Here is a 19,831-nt window from a genome sequence, read left to right as displayed (position 1 = left end):
ACATGGAAATAACTACACCGTTATCTCTATAAACATGGAAATATCTACACCGCCATCTCTATAAACATGGAAATACCTACACCGCCACCTGTATAAAGATGGAAATATCTACACCGCCATCTATATAAACATGGAAATATCTACACCGCCATTTGTATAAAGATGTAAATATCTACACAGCTATCTGTATAAACATGGAAATATCTACACCGCTATCTGTATAAACATGGAAATATCTACACTGCCATCTCTATAAACATGGAAATATCTACACCGCCTTCTGTATAAACATGGAAATATCTACACCATCATCTGTATAAACATGGAAATATCTACACCGCCATCTGTATGAACATGGAAATATCTACACCGCCTTCTGTATAACGATGGAAATATCTACACAGCTAACTGTATAAACATGGAAATATCTACACCTCTATCTGTATAAACATGGAAATATCTACACCGCCATATCTAAAAACATGGAAATATCTACACCGCCATCTGTATGAACATGGAAATATGTACACCGCCATCTGTATAGAGATGGAAATATGTACACCGCCATCTGTATAAACATGGAAATATCTACACCGCTATCTCTATAAACAAGGAAATATCTACACCTCTATTTCTGTAAACATGTTAATATCTACACCGCCTTCTCTATGAACATGGAAATAACTACACCGCTATCTGTATAAAGATGGAAATATCTACACCGCCATCTGTATAAACATGGAAATATCTACTCCGCTATCTGTATAAGGATGGAAATATCTACACCACCATCTGTATGAACCTTTAAATATCCACACCGCTATCTGTATAAATTTGGAAAAGGCTACACCACTATCTCTATAAACATGGAAATATCTACACAGCTATCTGTATAAACAAGGAAACATCTACACCTCTGTCTCTATAAACATGGAAATATCTACACCGCCATCTCCATAAACATGGAAATATCTACACAGCCATCTGTATAAACATGGAAATATCTACACCGCTATCTCTATAAGGATGGAAATATCTACACCGCCATCTGTATGAACATGGATATATCTACACCGCTTACTGTATAAACGTGGAAATGTCTACACCGCTATCTCTATAAACATGGAAATATCTACACCGCTATCTGTTTAAACTAGGAAATATCTACAACTCTATGTCTATAAACAATTAAATATCTACACCGCTATGCCTATTTAAAGGGAAATAACTACCCCGCTATCTCTATAAAAATGGAAATATATACACTGTCATCTCTTTAAACATGGAAATATCTACACGGCCATATCTATAAACATGGAAATATCTACACCGCCATCTGTATAAACATGGAAATATCTACACAGCCATCTGTATAAAGATGGAAATATCTACACAGCTATCTGTATAAACATGGAAATAACTACACCGCTATCTGTATAAACATGGAAATATCTACACCGCCATCTCTAAGAACATGGAAATATCTACACCGCCATCTGTATAAAGATGGAAATATCTACACCGCCATCTGTACAAACACGGAAATATCTACACCCCCATCTGTATAAGGATGGAAATATCTTCACCAGCATCTGTATGAAACTTTAAATATCTACACCACTATCTGTATAAATGTGGAAATGTCTACACCGCTATCTCTATAAACATGGAAATATCCACAACGCTATCTGTACAAACAAGGAAATATCTACACCTCTGTCTCTATAAACATGGAAATATCTACACCGCTATGCCTATTAACATGGAAATAACTACACCGTTATCTCTATGAACATGGAAATATCTACACCACCATCTCTATTAACATGGAAATATCTACACCGCCATCTGTATAAACATGGAAATATCTACACCGCTATCTGTATAAACATGGAAATATCTACACCACCATCTGTATAAAGGTGGAAATATCTGCACAGCCATCTGTAGAAACATGGAAATATCTACACCGCCATCTCTATAAACATGGAAATATCTACACCGCTATCTGTATAAACGTGGCAATGTCTACACCGCTATCTTTATAAACTTGGAAATATTTTCACTGCTATCTGTATACACAAGGAAATATCTACACCTCTATCTCTATAAACATGGAAATATCTACACCGCCATCTCTATAAACATGGAAATATCTACACCGCTATGCCTATTAACATGGAAATAACTACACCGCTATCTCTATAAACATGGAAATATCTACACTGCCACCTCTATGAACATGGAAATACCTACACCGCCATCTGTATAAAGATGGAAATATGTACACCGCCATCTATATAAACATGGAAATATGTACACTGCCATTTGTATAAAGATGTAAATATCTACACAGCTATCTGTATAAACATGAAAATATCTATACCACTATCTGTATAAACATGGAAATATCTACACTGCCATCTCTATAAGCATGGAAATATCTACACCGCCCTCCCTATAAACATGGAAATATCTACACCGCTATCTGTATAAACATGGAAATATCTACACCGCCATCTGTATGAACATGGAAATATCTACACCGCCATCTGTATAACGATGGAAATATCTACACAGCTAACTTTATAAACATGGAAATATCTACACCGCTATCTGTATAAACATGGAAATATCTACACCGCCATGTCTAAAAACATGGAAATATCTACACCGCCATCTGTATGAACATGGAAATATGTACACCGCCATCTGTATAGAGATGGAAATATGTACACCACCATCTGTATAAACATGGAAATATCTACACCACTATCTCTATAAACAAGGAAATATCTACACCTCTATCTCTGTAAACATGGAAATATCTACACTGCCATCTCTATGAACACGGAAATAACTACACCGCTATCTGTATAAAGGTGGAAATATCTACACTGCCATCTGTATAAACATGGAAATATCTACACCGCTATCTGTATAAGGATGGAAATATCTACACCACCATCAGTATGAACCTTTAAATATCTACACCGATATCTGTATAAATTTGGAAATGGCTACACCGCTATCTCTATAAACATGGAAATATCTACTCCGCAATCTGTATAAACATATAATTATCTACACAGCCATCTGTAGGAATATGTAAATATCTACACCGTTATCTGCATACACATGGAAATATCTACACCGCTATCAGTATAAACATGGAAATATCTACACCGCTATCTGTGTAAACATGGAAATATCTACACCGCTATCTGTGTAAACACGAAAATATCTACAGCGCTATCTCTTAAAACTTGGAAATATCTACACCATCATGTGTATAAACATAGAAATATCTTCACCACCATCTGTATGAACATGGAAATATCTACACTGCCAACTATAGAAACATGGAAATATCTACACCGCCATCTGTATGAACATGGAAATATCTACACCGCCAACTCTATAAATATGGAAATATCTACACCGCTATCTGTAAAAACATGGAAATATCTACACCGCTATCTGTGTAAACATGGAAATATCTACACCGCTATCTGTATAAACATGGAAATATCTACTCCGCCATCTGTATGAACATGAAAATGCCTTAACCGCCAACTCTATAGACATGGAAATATCTACAGCGCCATCTGTAGCAACATGGAAATATCTACACCTCTCTCTGTATAAACATCGAAATATCTATACCTCTATCTGCATAAAAATGGAAATATCTACAACGCTATTTGCATAAACTTGGAAATATCTACACCGCTATATGTGTAAACATGGAAATATCTACACTGCTATCTGTGTGAACATGGAAATATCTACTCCGATATCTCTATAAACATGGAAATATCTACACCGCTTTCTGTATAAACTTGGAAATATCTACACCGCTATCTGTGTAAACATGGAAATATCTACACCGCTATCTATGTAAACATGGAAATATCTACGCCGCTATCTCTATAAACATGGAAATAGCTACACAGCCATCTTTATAAACATGGAAATATCTACACCGCTATCTGTATAAACATGGAAATATCTACACAGCTATCTGTATAAGGATGGAAATATCTACACCGCCATCTCTATGAACCTTTAAATACCTACACGGCTATCTGTATAAATTTGGAAATGGCTACACCGCTATCTCTATAAATATGGAAATATCTACACCGCTATCTGTATAAACAAGGAAACATCTACACGTCTGTCTCTATAAACATGGAAACATCTACACCGCCATCTCTATAAACATGAAAATACCTACACCACCACCTGTATAAAGATGGAAATATCTACACCGCCATCTGTATAAAGATGGAAATATCTACACCGCCATCTATATAAACATGGAAATATCTACCCCGCCATCTGTATAAACATGGAAATATCTACACTGCTATCTGTGTAAACATGGAAATATCTACACCACCATCTGTATAAAGGTGGAAATATGTACACAGCCATCTGTATAAACATGGAAATGTCTACACCGCCATCTCTATAAACATGGAAATATCTACACAGCTATCTGTATAAACGTGGCAATGTCTACACCGCTATCTCTATAAACATGGAAATATTTTCAACGTTATCTGTATACACAAGGAAATATCTACACCTCTATCTCTATAAACATGGAAATATCTACACCGCCATCTCTATAAACATGGAAATATCTACACCGCTATGCCTATTAACATGGAAATAACTACACAGTTATCTCTATAAACATGGAAATATCTACACCGCCATCTCTATAAACATGGAAATACCTACACTGCCACCTGTATAAAGATGGAAATATCTACACCGCCATCTATATAAACAAGGAAATATCTACACCGCCATTTGTATAAAGATGTAAATATCTACACAGCTATCTGTATAAACATGGAAATATCTACACTGCTATCTCTATAAACATGGAAATATCTACACCGCCTTCTGTATAAACATGGAAATATCTACACCATCATCTGTATAAACATGGAAATATCTACACCGCCATCTGTATGAACATGGAAATATCTACACCGCCTTCTGTATAACGATGGAAATGTCTACACAACTAACTGTATAAATATGGAAATATCTACACCTCTATCTGTATAAACATGGAAATATCTACACCGCCATATCTAAAAACATGGAAATATCTACACCGCCATCTGTATGAACATGGAAATATGTACACCGCCATCTGTATAGAGATGGAAATATCGACACCGCCATCTGTATAAACATGGAAATATCTACACCGCTATCTCTATAAACAAGGAAATATCTACACCTCTATTTCTGTAAACATTTTAATATCTACACCGCCTTCTCTACGAACATGGAAATAACTACACCGCTATCTGTATAAAGATGGAAATATCTACACCGCCATCTGTATAAACATGGAAATATCTTCTCCGCTATCTGTATAAGGATGGAAATATCTACACCACCATCTGTATGAACCTTTAAATCTTTACACCGCTATCTGTATAAATTTGGAAATGGCTACACCGCTATCTCTATAAACATGGAAATATCTACACAGCTATCCGTATAAACAAGGAAACATCTACACCTCTGTCTCTATAAACATGGAAATATCTACACAGCCATCTCCATAAACATGGAAATAACTAAACAGCCATCTGTACAAACATGGAAATATCTACACCGCTATCTCTATAAGGATGGAAATATCTACACCGCCATCTGTATGAACATGGATATATCTACACCGCTTACTGTATAAACGTGGAAATGTCTACACCGCTATCTCTATAAACATGGAAATATCTACACTGCCATCTCTATAAACATGGAAATATCTACACCGCCTTCTGTATAAACATGGAAATATCTACACCATCATCTGTATAAACATGGAAATATCTACACCGCCATCTGTATGAACATGGAAATATCTACACCGCCTTCTGTATAACGATGGAAATGTCTACACAACTAACTGTATAAATATGGAAATATCTACACCTCTATCTGTATAAACATGGAAATATCTACACCGCCATATCTAAAAACATGGAAATATCTACACCGCCATCTGTATGAACATGGAAATATGTACACCGCCATCTGTATAGAGATGGAAATAGCGACACCGCCATCTGTATAAACATGGAAATATCTACACCGCTATCTCTATAAACAAGGAAATATCTACACCTCTATTTCTGTAAACATTTTAATATCTACACCGCCTTCTCTATGAACATGGAAATAACTACACCGCTATCTGTATAAAGATGGAAATATCTACACCGCCATCTGTATAAACATGGAAATATCTTCTCCGCTATCTGTATAAGGATGGAAATATCCACACCACCATCTGTATGAACCTTTAAATCTTTACACCGCTATCTGTATAAATTTGGAAATGGCTACACCGCTATCTCTATAAACATGGAAATATCTACACAGCTATCCGTATAAACAAGGAAACATCTACACCTCTGTCTCTATAAACATGGAAATATCTACACCGCCATCTCCATAAACATGGAAATATCTACACAGCCATCTGTATAAACATGGAAATATCTACACCGCTATCTCTATAAGGATGGAAATATCTACACTGCCATCTGTATGAACATGGATATATCTACACCGCTTACTGTATAAACGTGGAAATGTCTACACCGCTATCTCTATAAACATGGAAATATCTACACCGCTATCTGTTTAAACTAGGAAATATCTACAACTCTATGTCTATAAACAATTAAATATCTACACCGCTATGCCTATTTAAAGGGAAATAACTACACCGCTATCTCTATAAAAATGGAAATATCTACACTGTCATCTCTTTAAACATGGAAATATCTGCACGGCCATATCTATAAACATGGAAATATCTACACCGCCATCTGTATAAACATGGAAATATCTACACCGCCATCTGTATAAAGATGGAAATATCTACACAGCTATCTGTATAAACATGGAAATATCTACACCGCTATCTGTATAAACATGGAAATATCTACACCGCCATCTCTATGAACATGGAAATATCTACACCGCCATCTGTATAAAGATGGAAATATCTACACCGCCATCTGTACAAACACGGAAATATCTACACCCCCATCTGTATAAGGATGGAAATATCTTCACCAGCATCTGTATGAAGCTTTAAATATCTACACCACTATCTGTATAAATGTGGAAATGTCTACATCGCTATCTCTATAAACATGGAAATATCCACAACGCTATCTGTATAAACAAGGAAATATCTACACCTCAGTCTCTATAAACATGGAAATATCTACACCACCATCTGTATAAAGGTGGAAATATCTACACAGCCATCTGTAGAAACATGGAAATATCTACGCCGCCATCTCTATAAACATGGAAATATCTACACCGATATCTGTATAAACGTGGCAATGTCTACACCGCTATCTTTATAAACTTGGAAATATTTTCACCGCTATCTGTATACACAAGGAAATATCTACAACTCTATCTCTATAAACATGGAAATATCTACACCGCCATCTCTATAAACATGGAAATATCTACACCGCTATCTGTGTAAACACGAAAATATCTACACCGCTATCTCTTAAAACTTGGAAATATCAACACCATCATGTGTATAAACATAGAAATATCTTCACCGCCATCTGTATGAACATGGAAATATCTACACTGCCAACTATATAAACATGGAAATATCTACACCGCCATCTGTATGAACATGGAAATATCTACACCGCCAACTCTATAAATATGGAAATATCTACACCGCTATCTGTAAAAACATGGAAGTATCTACACCGCTATCTGTAAAAACATGGAAATATCTACACCGCTATCTGTATAAACACGGAAATATCTACTCCGCCATCTGTATGAACATGAAAATGCCTTAACCGCCAACTCTATAAACATGGAAATATCTACAGCGCCATCTGTAGGAACATGGAAATATCTACACCGCACTCTGTATAAACATCGAAATATCTATACCTCTATCTGCATAAAAGTGGAAATATCTACAACGATATTTGCATAAACTTGGAAATATCTACACCGCTATATGTGTAAACATGGAAATACCTACACTGCTATCTGTGTGAACATGGAAATATCTACTCCGATATCTCTATAAACATGGAAATAACTACACCGCTTCCTGTATAAACTTGGAAATATCTACACCGCTATCTGTGTAAACATGGAAATATCTACACCGCTATCTATGTAAACATGGAAATATCTACGCTGCTATCTCTATAAACATGGAAATAGCTACACAGCCACCTTTATAAACTTGGAAATATCTACACCGCTATCTGTATAAACATGGAAATATCTACACAGCTATCTGTATAAGGATGGAAATATCTACACCGCCATCTGTATGAACCTTTAAATATCTACACGGCTATCTGTATAAATTTGGAAATGGCTACACCGCTATCTCTATAAACATGGAAATATCTACACCGATATCTGTATAAACAAGGAAACATCTACACGTCTGTCTCTATAAACATGGAAATATCTACACCGCCATCTCTATAAACATGAAAATACCTACACCGCCACCTGTATAAAGATGGAAATATCTACACCGCCATCTGTATAAAGATGGAAATATCTACACCGCCATCTATATAAACATGGAAATATCTACACCACCATCTGTATAAACACGGAAATATCTACACCGCTATCTCTGTAAACATGGAAATACCTACACCACCATCTGTATAAAGGTGGAAATATCTACACAGCCATCTGTATAAACATGGAAATGTCTACACCGCCATCTCTATAAACATGGAAATATCTACACCGCTATCTGTATAAACGTGGCAATGTCTACACCGCTATCTCTATAAACATGGAAATATTTTCAACGTTATCTGTATACACAAGGAAATATCTACACCTCTATCTCTATAAACATGGAAATATCTACACCGCCATCTCTATAAACATGGAAATATCTACACCGCTATGCCTATTAACATGGAAATAACTACAGAGTTATCTCTATAAACATGCAAATATCTACACCGCCATCTCTATAAACATGGAAATACCTACACTGCCACCTGTATAAAGATGGAAATATCTACACCGCCATCTATATAAACATGGAAATATCTACACCGCCATTTGTATAAAGATGTAAATATCTACACAGCTATCTGTATAAACATGGAAATATCTACACTGCCATCTCTATAAACATGGAAATGTCTACACCGCCTTCTGTATAAACATGGAAATATCTACACCATCATCTGTATAAACATGGAAATATCTACACCGCCATCTGTATGAACATGGAAATATCTACACCGCCTTCTGTATAACGATGAAAATGTCTACACAACTAACTGTATAAATATGGAAATATCTACACCTCTATCTGTATAAACATGGAAATATCTACACCGCCATTTCTAAAAACATGGAAATATCTACACCGCCATCTGTATGAACATGGAAATATGTACACTGCCATCTGTATAGAGATGGAAATATCGACACCGCCATCTGTATAAACATGGAAATATCTACACCGCTATCTCTATAAACAAGGAAATATCTACACCTCTATTTCTGTAAACATGTTAATATCTACACCGCCTTCTCTATGAACATGGAAATAACTACACCGCTATCTGTATAAAGATGGAAATATCTACACCGCCATCTGTATAAACATGGAAATATCTTCTCCGCTATCTGTATAAGGATGGAAATATCTACACCACCATCTGTATGAACCTTTAAATCTTTACACCGCTATCTGTATAAATTTGGAAATGGCTACACCGCTATCTCTATAAACATGGAAATATCTACACAGCTATCCGTATAAACAAGGAAACATCTACACCTCTGTCTCTATAAACATGGAAATATCTACACCGCCATCTCCATAAACATAGAAATATCTACACAGCCATCTGTATAAACATGGAAATATCTACACCGCTATCTCTATAAGGATGGAAATATCTACACCGCCATCTGTATGAACATGGATATATCTACACCGCTTACTGTATAAACGTGGAAATGTCTACACCGCTATCTCTATAAACATGGAAATATCTACACCGCAATCTGTTTAAACTAGGAAATATCTACAACTCTATGTCTATAAACAATTAAATATCTACACCGCTATGCCTATTTAAAGGGAAATAACTACACCGCTATCTCTATAAAAATGGAAATATCTACACTGTCATCTCTTTAAACCTGGAAATATCTACACGGCCATATCTATAAACATGGAAATATCTACACCGCCATCTGTATAAACATGGAAATATCTACACCGCCATCTGTATAAAGATGGAAATATCTACACAGCTATCTGTATAAACATGGAAATATCTACACCGCTATCTGTATAAACATGGAAATATCTACACCGCCATCTCTATGAACATGGAAATATCTACACCGCCATCTGTACAAACACGGAAATATCTACACCCCCATCTGTATAAGGATGGAAATATCTTCACCAGCATCTGTATGAAGCTTTAAATATCTACACCGCTATCTGTATAAATGTGGAAATGTCTACATCGCTATCTCTATAAACATGGAAATATCCACAACGCTATCTGTATAAACAAGGTAATATCTACACCTCTGTCTCTATAAACATGGAAATATCTACACCACCATCTGTATAAAGGTGGAAATATCTACACAGCCATCTGTAGAAACATGGAAATATCTACGCCGCCATCTCTATAAACATGGAAATATCTACACCGCTATCTGTATAAATGTGGCAATGTCTACACCGCTATCTTTATAAACTTGGAAATATTTTCACCACTATCTGTATACACAAGGAAATATCTACACCTCTATCTCTATAAACATGGAAATATCTACACCGCCATCTCTATAAACATGGAAATATCTACACCGCTATCTGTGTAAACACGAAAATATCTACACCGCTATCTCTTAAAACTTGGAAATATCTACACCATCATGTGTATAAACATAGAAATATCTTCACCGCCATCTGTATGAACATGGAAATATCTACACTGCCAACTATATAAACATGGAAATATCTACACTGCCATCTGTATGAACATGGAAATATCTACACCGCCAACTCTATAAATATGGAAATATCTACACCGCTATCTGTAAAAACATGGAAACATCTACACCGCTATCTGTGTAAACATGGAAATATCTACACCGCTATCTCTATAAATATGGAAATATCTACACCGCCATCTGTATAAAGATGGAAATATCTACACCGCCATCTGTATGAACGTGGAAATATCTACACCGCAATCAGTATAACGATGGAAATATCTACACAGCTAACTGTATAAACATGGAAATATCTACACCGGTATGCCTATTTACATTGAAATTACTACACCGCTATCTGTATAAACATGGAAATATCTACACCGCCATCTTTATAAACATGGAAATATCTACACCGCTATGCCTATTAACACGGAAATAACTACAGCGCTATCTCCATAAACATGGAAATATCTACACCGCCATGTCTATAAACATGGAAATATCTACACCGCTATCTGTATAAGGATGGAAATATCTACACCACCATCTGTATGAACCTTTAAATAACTACACCGCTATCTGTATAAATTTGGAAATGGCTACACCGCTATCTCTATAAACATGGAAATATCTACACCACTATCTGTATAAACAAGGAAACATCTACACGTCTGTCTCTATCAACATGGAAATATCTGCACCGCCATCTCTATAAACATGGAAATACCTACACCGCCATCTGTATAAAGATGGAAATATCTTCACCGCCATCTGTATAAAGATGGAAATATCTACACCGCCGTCTATATAAACATGGAAATATCTACACCGCCATCTGTATAAACGTGGAAATATCTACACCGCTATCTGTATAAGGATGGAAATATCTACACCACCACCTGTATGAACCTTTAAATATCTACACTGCTATCTGTATAAATTTGGAAATGTCTACACCGCTATCTCTATACACATGGAAATATCTACACCGCAATCTGTATAAACTAGGAAATATCTACGCCTCTATCTCTATAAACATGGAAATATATACAACGGTATGCCTATTTACATTGAAATAACTACACCGCTATCTCTATAAACATGGAAATATCTACACAGCCATCTCTATAAACATGGAAATATCTACACCGCTATGCCTATTAACACGGAAATAACTACAGCGCTATCTCCATAAACATGGAAATATCTACACCGCCATCTCTATAAACATGGAAATACCTACACCGCCATCTGTATAAAGATGGAAATATCTACACCGCCATCTGTATAAACATCGAAATATCTACAGCACCATTTCTATAAAGATGTAAATATCTACACTGCTATCTGTATAAACATGGAAATATCTACACCGCAATCTCTATAAACATGGAAATATCTACACCGCCTTCTGTATAAACAAGGAAATATCTACACCGTCATCTGTATAAAGATGGAAATATCTACAAAGCCATCTGTATGAACGTGGAAATATCTACACCGCAGTCAGTATAACGATGGAAATATCTACACAGCTAACTGTATAAATATGGAAATATCTACACCGCTATCTGTATAAACATGGAAATATCTACACCGCCATGTCGAAAAACATGGAAATACCTACACCTCCATCTGTATGAACATGGATATATGTACACCGCCATCTGTATAGAGATGGAAATATCTACACCGCCATCCGTAAAAACATGGAAATATCTACACCGCTATCTCTATAAAGAAGGAAATATCTACACCTCTATCTCTGTAAACATGGAAATATGTACACCGCCTTCTCTATGAACATGGAAATATCTGCACCGCCGTCTGTACAAAGAAGGAAATAACTACTCCGCCATCTGTACAAACATGGAAATATCTACACCGCTATCTGTATAAGGATGGAAATATCTACACCACCATCTGTATGAAGCTTTAAATATCTACACCACTATCTGTATAAATGTGGAAATATCTACACCGCTATCTCTATAAACAAGGAAATATCTACACCTCTGTCTCCATAAACATGGAAATATCTACACAGCTATGCCTATTAATATGGAAATAACTACACCGTTATCTCTATAAACATGGAAATATCTACACCGCTGTCTGTATAAGGATGGAAATATCTACACAACAATTTGTATAAAGATAGAAATATCTACAGAGCTATCTGTATAAACATGGAAATATCTACACCGCATTCTCTATAAACATGGAAATATCTACACCGCTATCTGTATAAACTTGGCAATGTCTACACCACTATCTCTATAAACATGGAAATATCTACACCGCTACCTGTATAAACAAGGAAATATCTACAACTCTATCTCTATAAACATGGAAATATTAACACCGCTATGACTATTAACATGTAAATAACTACACCGCTATCTCTATAAACAGAAATATCTACACCGCCATCTCTATAAACATGGAAATACCAACACCGCCATCTGTATAAAGATGGAAATATCTACACTGCCATCTATATAAACATGGAAAAATCTACACCGCCATTTGTATAGGGATGTAAATATCTACACAGCTATCTGTGTAAACATGGAAATATGTACACCGCTATCTGTATAAACTAGGAAATATCTACACCTCTATCTCTATAAACATGGAAATATCTACACCGGTATGCCTATTTACATTGAAATAACTGCACCGCTATCTGTATAAACATGGAAATATCTACAGCGCCATCTCTATAAACATGGAAATATCTACACCGCTATGCCTGTTTACACGGAAATAACTACAGCGCTATCTCCATAAACATGGAAATATCTACACCGCCATCTCTATAAACATGGAAATACCTACACCGCCATCTGTATAAAGATGGAAATACCTACAACGCCATCTGTATAAACATGGAAATATCTACACCGCCATTTCTATAAAGATGTGAATATTTACACAGCTATCTGTATAAACATGGAAATATCTACACTGCTATCTGTATAAACATGGAAATATCTACACCGCATTCTGTATAAACATGGAAATATCTACACCATCATCTGTATAAACATGGAAATATCTACACCGCCATCTGTATGAACATTGAAATATCTACACCGCCATCAGTATAACGATGGAAATATCTACACAGCTAACTGTATAAACATGGAAATATATACACCGCTATCTGTATAAACATGGAAATATCTACACCGTCATATCTAAAAACATGGAAATACCTACACCTCCATCTGTATGAACATGGATATATGTTCACGGCCATCTGTATAGAGATGGAAATATCTACACCGCCATCTGTATAAACATGGAAATATCTACACCGCTATGCCTATTAAAATGGAAATAACTACACCGCTATCCCTATAAACATGGAAATATCTACACCGCCATCTCTATAAACATGGAAATACCTACACCGCCATCTGTATAAAGATGGAAATATCTACACCGCCATCTGTATGAACGTGGAAATATCTACACCGCAATCAGTATAACGATGGAAATATCTACACAGCTAACTGTATAAACATGGAAATATCTACACCGGTATTCCTATTTACATTGAAATTACTACACCGCTATCTGTATAAACATGGAAATATCTACACCGCCATCTTTATAAACATGGAAATATCTACACCGCTATGCCTATTAACACGGAAATAACTGCAGCGCTATCTCCATAAACATGGAAATATCTACACCGCCATGTCTATAAACATGGAAATATCTACACCGCTATCTGTATAAGGATGGAAATATCTACACCACCATCTGTATGAACCTTTAAATAACTACACCGCTATCTGTATAAATTTGGAAATGGCTACACCGCTATCTCTATAAACATGGAAATATCTACACCACTATCTGTAAACAAGGAAACATCTACACGTCTGTCTCTATCAACATGGAAATATCTGCACCGCCATCTCTATAAACATGGAAATACCTACACCGCCATCTGTATAAAGATGGAAATATCTTCACCGCCATCTGTATAAAGATGGAAATATCTACACCGCCGTCTATATAAACATGGAAATATCTACACCGCCATCTGTATAAACGTGGAAATATCTACACCGCTATCTGTATAAGGATGGAAATATCTACACCACCACCTGTATGAACCTTTAAATATCTACACTGCTATCTGTATAAATTTGGAAATGTCTACACCGCTATCTCTATACACATGGAAATATCCACACCGCAATCTGTATAAACTAGGAAATATCTACGCCTCTATCTCTATAAACATGGAAATATATACAACGGTATGCCTATTTACATTGAAATAACTACACCGCTATCTCTATAAACATGGAAATATCTACACAGCCATCTCTATAAACATGGAAATATCTACACCGCTATGCCTATTAACACGGAAATAACTACAGCGCTATCTCCATAAACATGGAAATATCTACACCGCCATCTCTATAAACATGGAAATACCTACACCGCCATCTGTATAAAGATGGAAATATCTACACCGCCATCTGTATAAACATCGAAATATCTACAGCACCATTTCTATAAAGATGTAAATATCTACACTGCTATCTGTATAAACATGGAAATATCTACACCGCAATCTCTATAAACATGGAAATATCTACACCGCCTTCTGTATAAACAAGGAAATATCTACACCGTCATCTGTATAAAGATGGAAATATCTACAAAGCCATCTGTATGAACGTGGAAATATCTACACCGCAGTCAGTATAACGATGGAAATATCTACACAGCTAACTGTATAAATATGGAAATATCTACACCGCTATCTGTATAAACATGGAAATATCTACACCGCCATGTCGAAAAACATGGAAATACCTACACCGCCATCTGTATGAACATGGATATATGTACACCGCCATCTGTATAGAGATGGAAATATCTACACCGCCATCCGTAAAAACATGGAAATATCTACACCGCTATCTCTATAAAGAAGGAAATATCTACACCTCTATCTCTGTAAACATGGAAATATGTACACCGCCTTCTCTATGAACATGGAAATATCTGCACCGCCATCTGTACAAAGAAGGAAATAACTACTCCGCCATCTGTACAAACATGGAAATATCTACACCGCTATCTGTATAAGGATGGAAATATCTACACCACCATCTGTATGAAGCTTTAAATATCTACACCACTATCTGTATAAATGTGGAAATATCTACACCGCTATCTCTATAAACAAGGAAATATCTACACCTCTGTCTCCATAAACATGGAAATATCTACACCGCTATGCCTATTAATATGGAAATAACTACACCGTTATCTCTATAAACGTGGAAATATCTACACCGCCATCTCTATAAACATGGAAATATCTACACCGCTGTCTGTATAAGGATGGAAATATCTACACAACAATTTGTATAAAGATAGAAATATCTACAGAGCTATCTGTATAAACATGGAAATATCTACACCGCATTCTCTATAAACATGGAAATATCTACACCGCTATCTGTATAAACTTGGCAATGTCTACACCACTATCTCTATAAACATGGAAATATCTACACCGCTACCTGTATAAACAAGGAAATATCTACAACTCTATCTCTATAAACATGGAAATATTAACACCGCTATGACTATTAACATGTAAATAACTACACCGCTATCTCTATAAACATATAAATATCTACACCGCCATCTCTATAAACATGGAAATACCAACACCGCCATCTGTATAAAGATGGAAATATCTACACTGCCATCTATATAAACATGGAAAAATCTACACCGCCATTTGTATAGGGATGTAAATATCTACACAGCTATCTGTGTAAACATGGAAATATGTACACCGCTATCTGTATAAACTAGGAAATATCTACACCTCTATCTCTATAAACATGGAAATATCTACACCGGTATGCCTATTTACATTGAAATAACTGCACCGCTATCTGTATAAACATGGAAATATCTACAGCGCCATCTCTATAAACATGGAAATATCTACACCACTATGCCTGTTTACACGGAAATAACTACAGCGCTATCTCCATAAACATGGAAATATCTACACCGCCATCTCTATAAACATGGAAATACCTACACCGCCATCTGTATAAAGATGGAAATACCTACAACGCCATCTGTATAAACATGGAAATATCTACACCGCCATTTCTATAAAGATGTGAATATTTACACAGCTATCTGTATAAACATGGAAATATCTACACTGCTATCTGTATAAACATGGAAATATCTACACCGCATTCTGTATAAACATGGAAATATCTACACCATCATCTGTATAAACATGGAAATATCTACACCGCCATCTGTATGAACATTGAAATATCTACACCGCCATCAGTATAACGATGGAAATATCTACACAGCTAACTGTATAAACATGGAAATATATACACCGCTATCTGTATAAACATGGAAATATCTACACCGTCATATCTAAAAACATGGAAATACCTACACCGCCATCTGTATGAACATGGATATATGTTCACGGCCATCTGTATAGAGATGGAAATATATACACCGCCATCTGTATAAACATGGAAATATCTACACCGCTATGCCAATTAAAATGGAAATAACTACACCGCTATCCCTATAAACATGGAAATATCTACACCGCCATCTCTATAAACATGGAAATACCTACACCGCCATCTGTATAAAGATGGAAATATCTACACCGCCATCTATATAAACATGGAAATATCTACACCGCCATTTGTATAAAGATGTAAATATCTACACAGCTATCTGTATAAACATGGAGATATCTACACCGCTATCTGTATAAACATGGAAATATCTACACTGCCATCTCTATAAACATGGAAATATCTACACCGCCTTCTGTATAAACATGGAAATATCTACACCGTCATCTGTATAAACATGGAAATATCTACAGCGCCATCTGTTTAAACATGGAAATATCTACACCGCCTTCTGTATAACGATGGAAATATCTACACAGCTAACTGTATAAACATGGAAATATCTACACCGCTATCTGGATAAACATGGAAATATCTACACCGCCATATCTAAAAACATGGAATTATCTACACCGCCATCTGTATGAACATGGAAATATGTACACCGCCATCTGTATAGAGATGGAAATATCTACACCGCCATCTGTATAAACATGGAAATATCTACACGGCTATCTGTATAACGATGGAAATATCTGCACCGCCATCTATAAGAATATGGAAATATCTACACCGCTATCTGTATAAACGTGGAAATGTCTACACCGCTATTTCTATAAACATGGAAATATCTACACCGCTATATGTATAAAATAGGAAATATCTACACCTCTATCTCTATAAACATGGAAATATCTACACCGCTATGCCTATTTACATGGAAAAAACTACACCGCTATCTCTATAAACATGGAAATATCTACACCGCCATCTCTATAAACATGGAAATATCTACACTGCCATCTGTATAAACATGGAAATATCTACACAGCCATATTTATAAACATGGATATATCTACACTGCCATCTATATAAAGATGGAAATATCTACACAGCTATCTGTATAAACATGGAAATATCTACACCGCCATCTGTATAAACATGGAAATGCCTACACTGCCATCTGCATAAACATGGAAATATCTACACAGCCATCTGTATAAAGATGGAAATATCTACACCGCCTTGTGTATGAACATGGAAATATCTACACCGCCATCTGTATAAAGATGGAAATATCTACACCGCCATCTGTATAAACATGGAAATATCTACACCGCCACCTGTATAAACATGGAAATATCTATACCGCCATCTCTATAAACATGGAAATATCTACACCGCCATCTGTATGAACATGGAAATAACACCGCCATCTGTATAAAGATGGAAATATCTACACCGTCATCTGTATAAACATGGAAATATCTACACCGCTATCTGTATAAGGATGGAAATATCTATACCGCCATCTGTATGAACATGGAAATATATACACTGCCATCTCTATAAACATGGAAATATCTAAACTGCCATCTGTATAAAGATGGAAATATCTCCACCGCCATGTGTAAGAACATGGAAATATTTACACCGCCATCTGTATAAATATATAAGTATCTACACCGCCATCTGTATGAACATGGAAAAATCTATTCCGCCATGTGTATAAAGATGGAAATATCTACACCACCATCTGTATAAACATGGAATTATCTACACCACCATCTGTATAAACATGGAAATATCTACACGGCTATCTGTATAAGGATGGAGATATCTACAACGCCATCTGTAAGAACTTGGAAATATCTACACAGCTATCTGTATAAACGTGGAAATGTCTACACCGCTATCTCTATAAACATGGAAATATCTACACCGCTATCTGTATAAACTAGGAAATATCTACACCTCTATCTCTATAAACATGGAAATATCTACACCGCAATGCCTATTTACATGGAAATAACTACACCGCTATCTCTATAAACATGGAAATATCTACACCGCCATCTCTATAAACGTGGAAATATCTACACTGCCATCTGTATAAACGTGGAAATATCTACACAGCCATATTTATAAACATGGATATATCTACACTGCCATCTGTATAAAGATGGAAATATCTACACAGCTATCTGTATAAACATGGAAATATCTACACCGCCATCTCTATAAACATGGAAATGCCTACACTGCCATCTGTATAAACATGGAAATATCTACACAGCCATGTGTAT

Source organism: Gorilla gorilla, chromosome 5, assembly GCF_029281585.2.
Source record: "Gorilla gorilla gorilla isolate KB3781 chromosome 5, NHGRI_mGorGor1-v2.1_pri, whole genome shotgun sequence".
Taxonomy (NCBI): domain Eukaryota; kingdom Metazoa; phylum Chordata; class Mammalia; order Primates; family Hominidae; genus Gorilla; species Gorilla gorilla.
Note: the sequence above shows the minus strand (reverse complement) of the source record.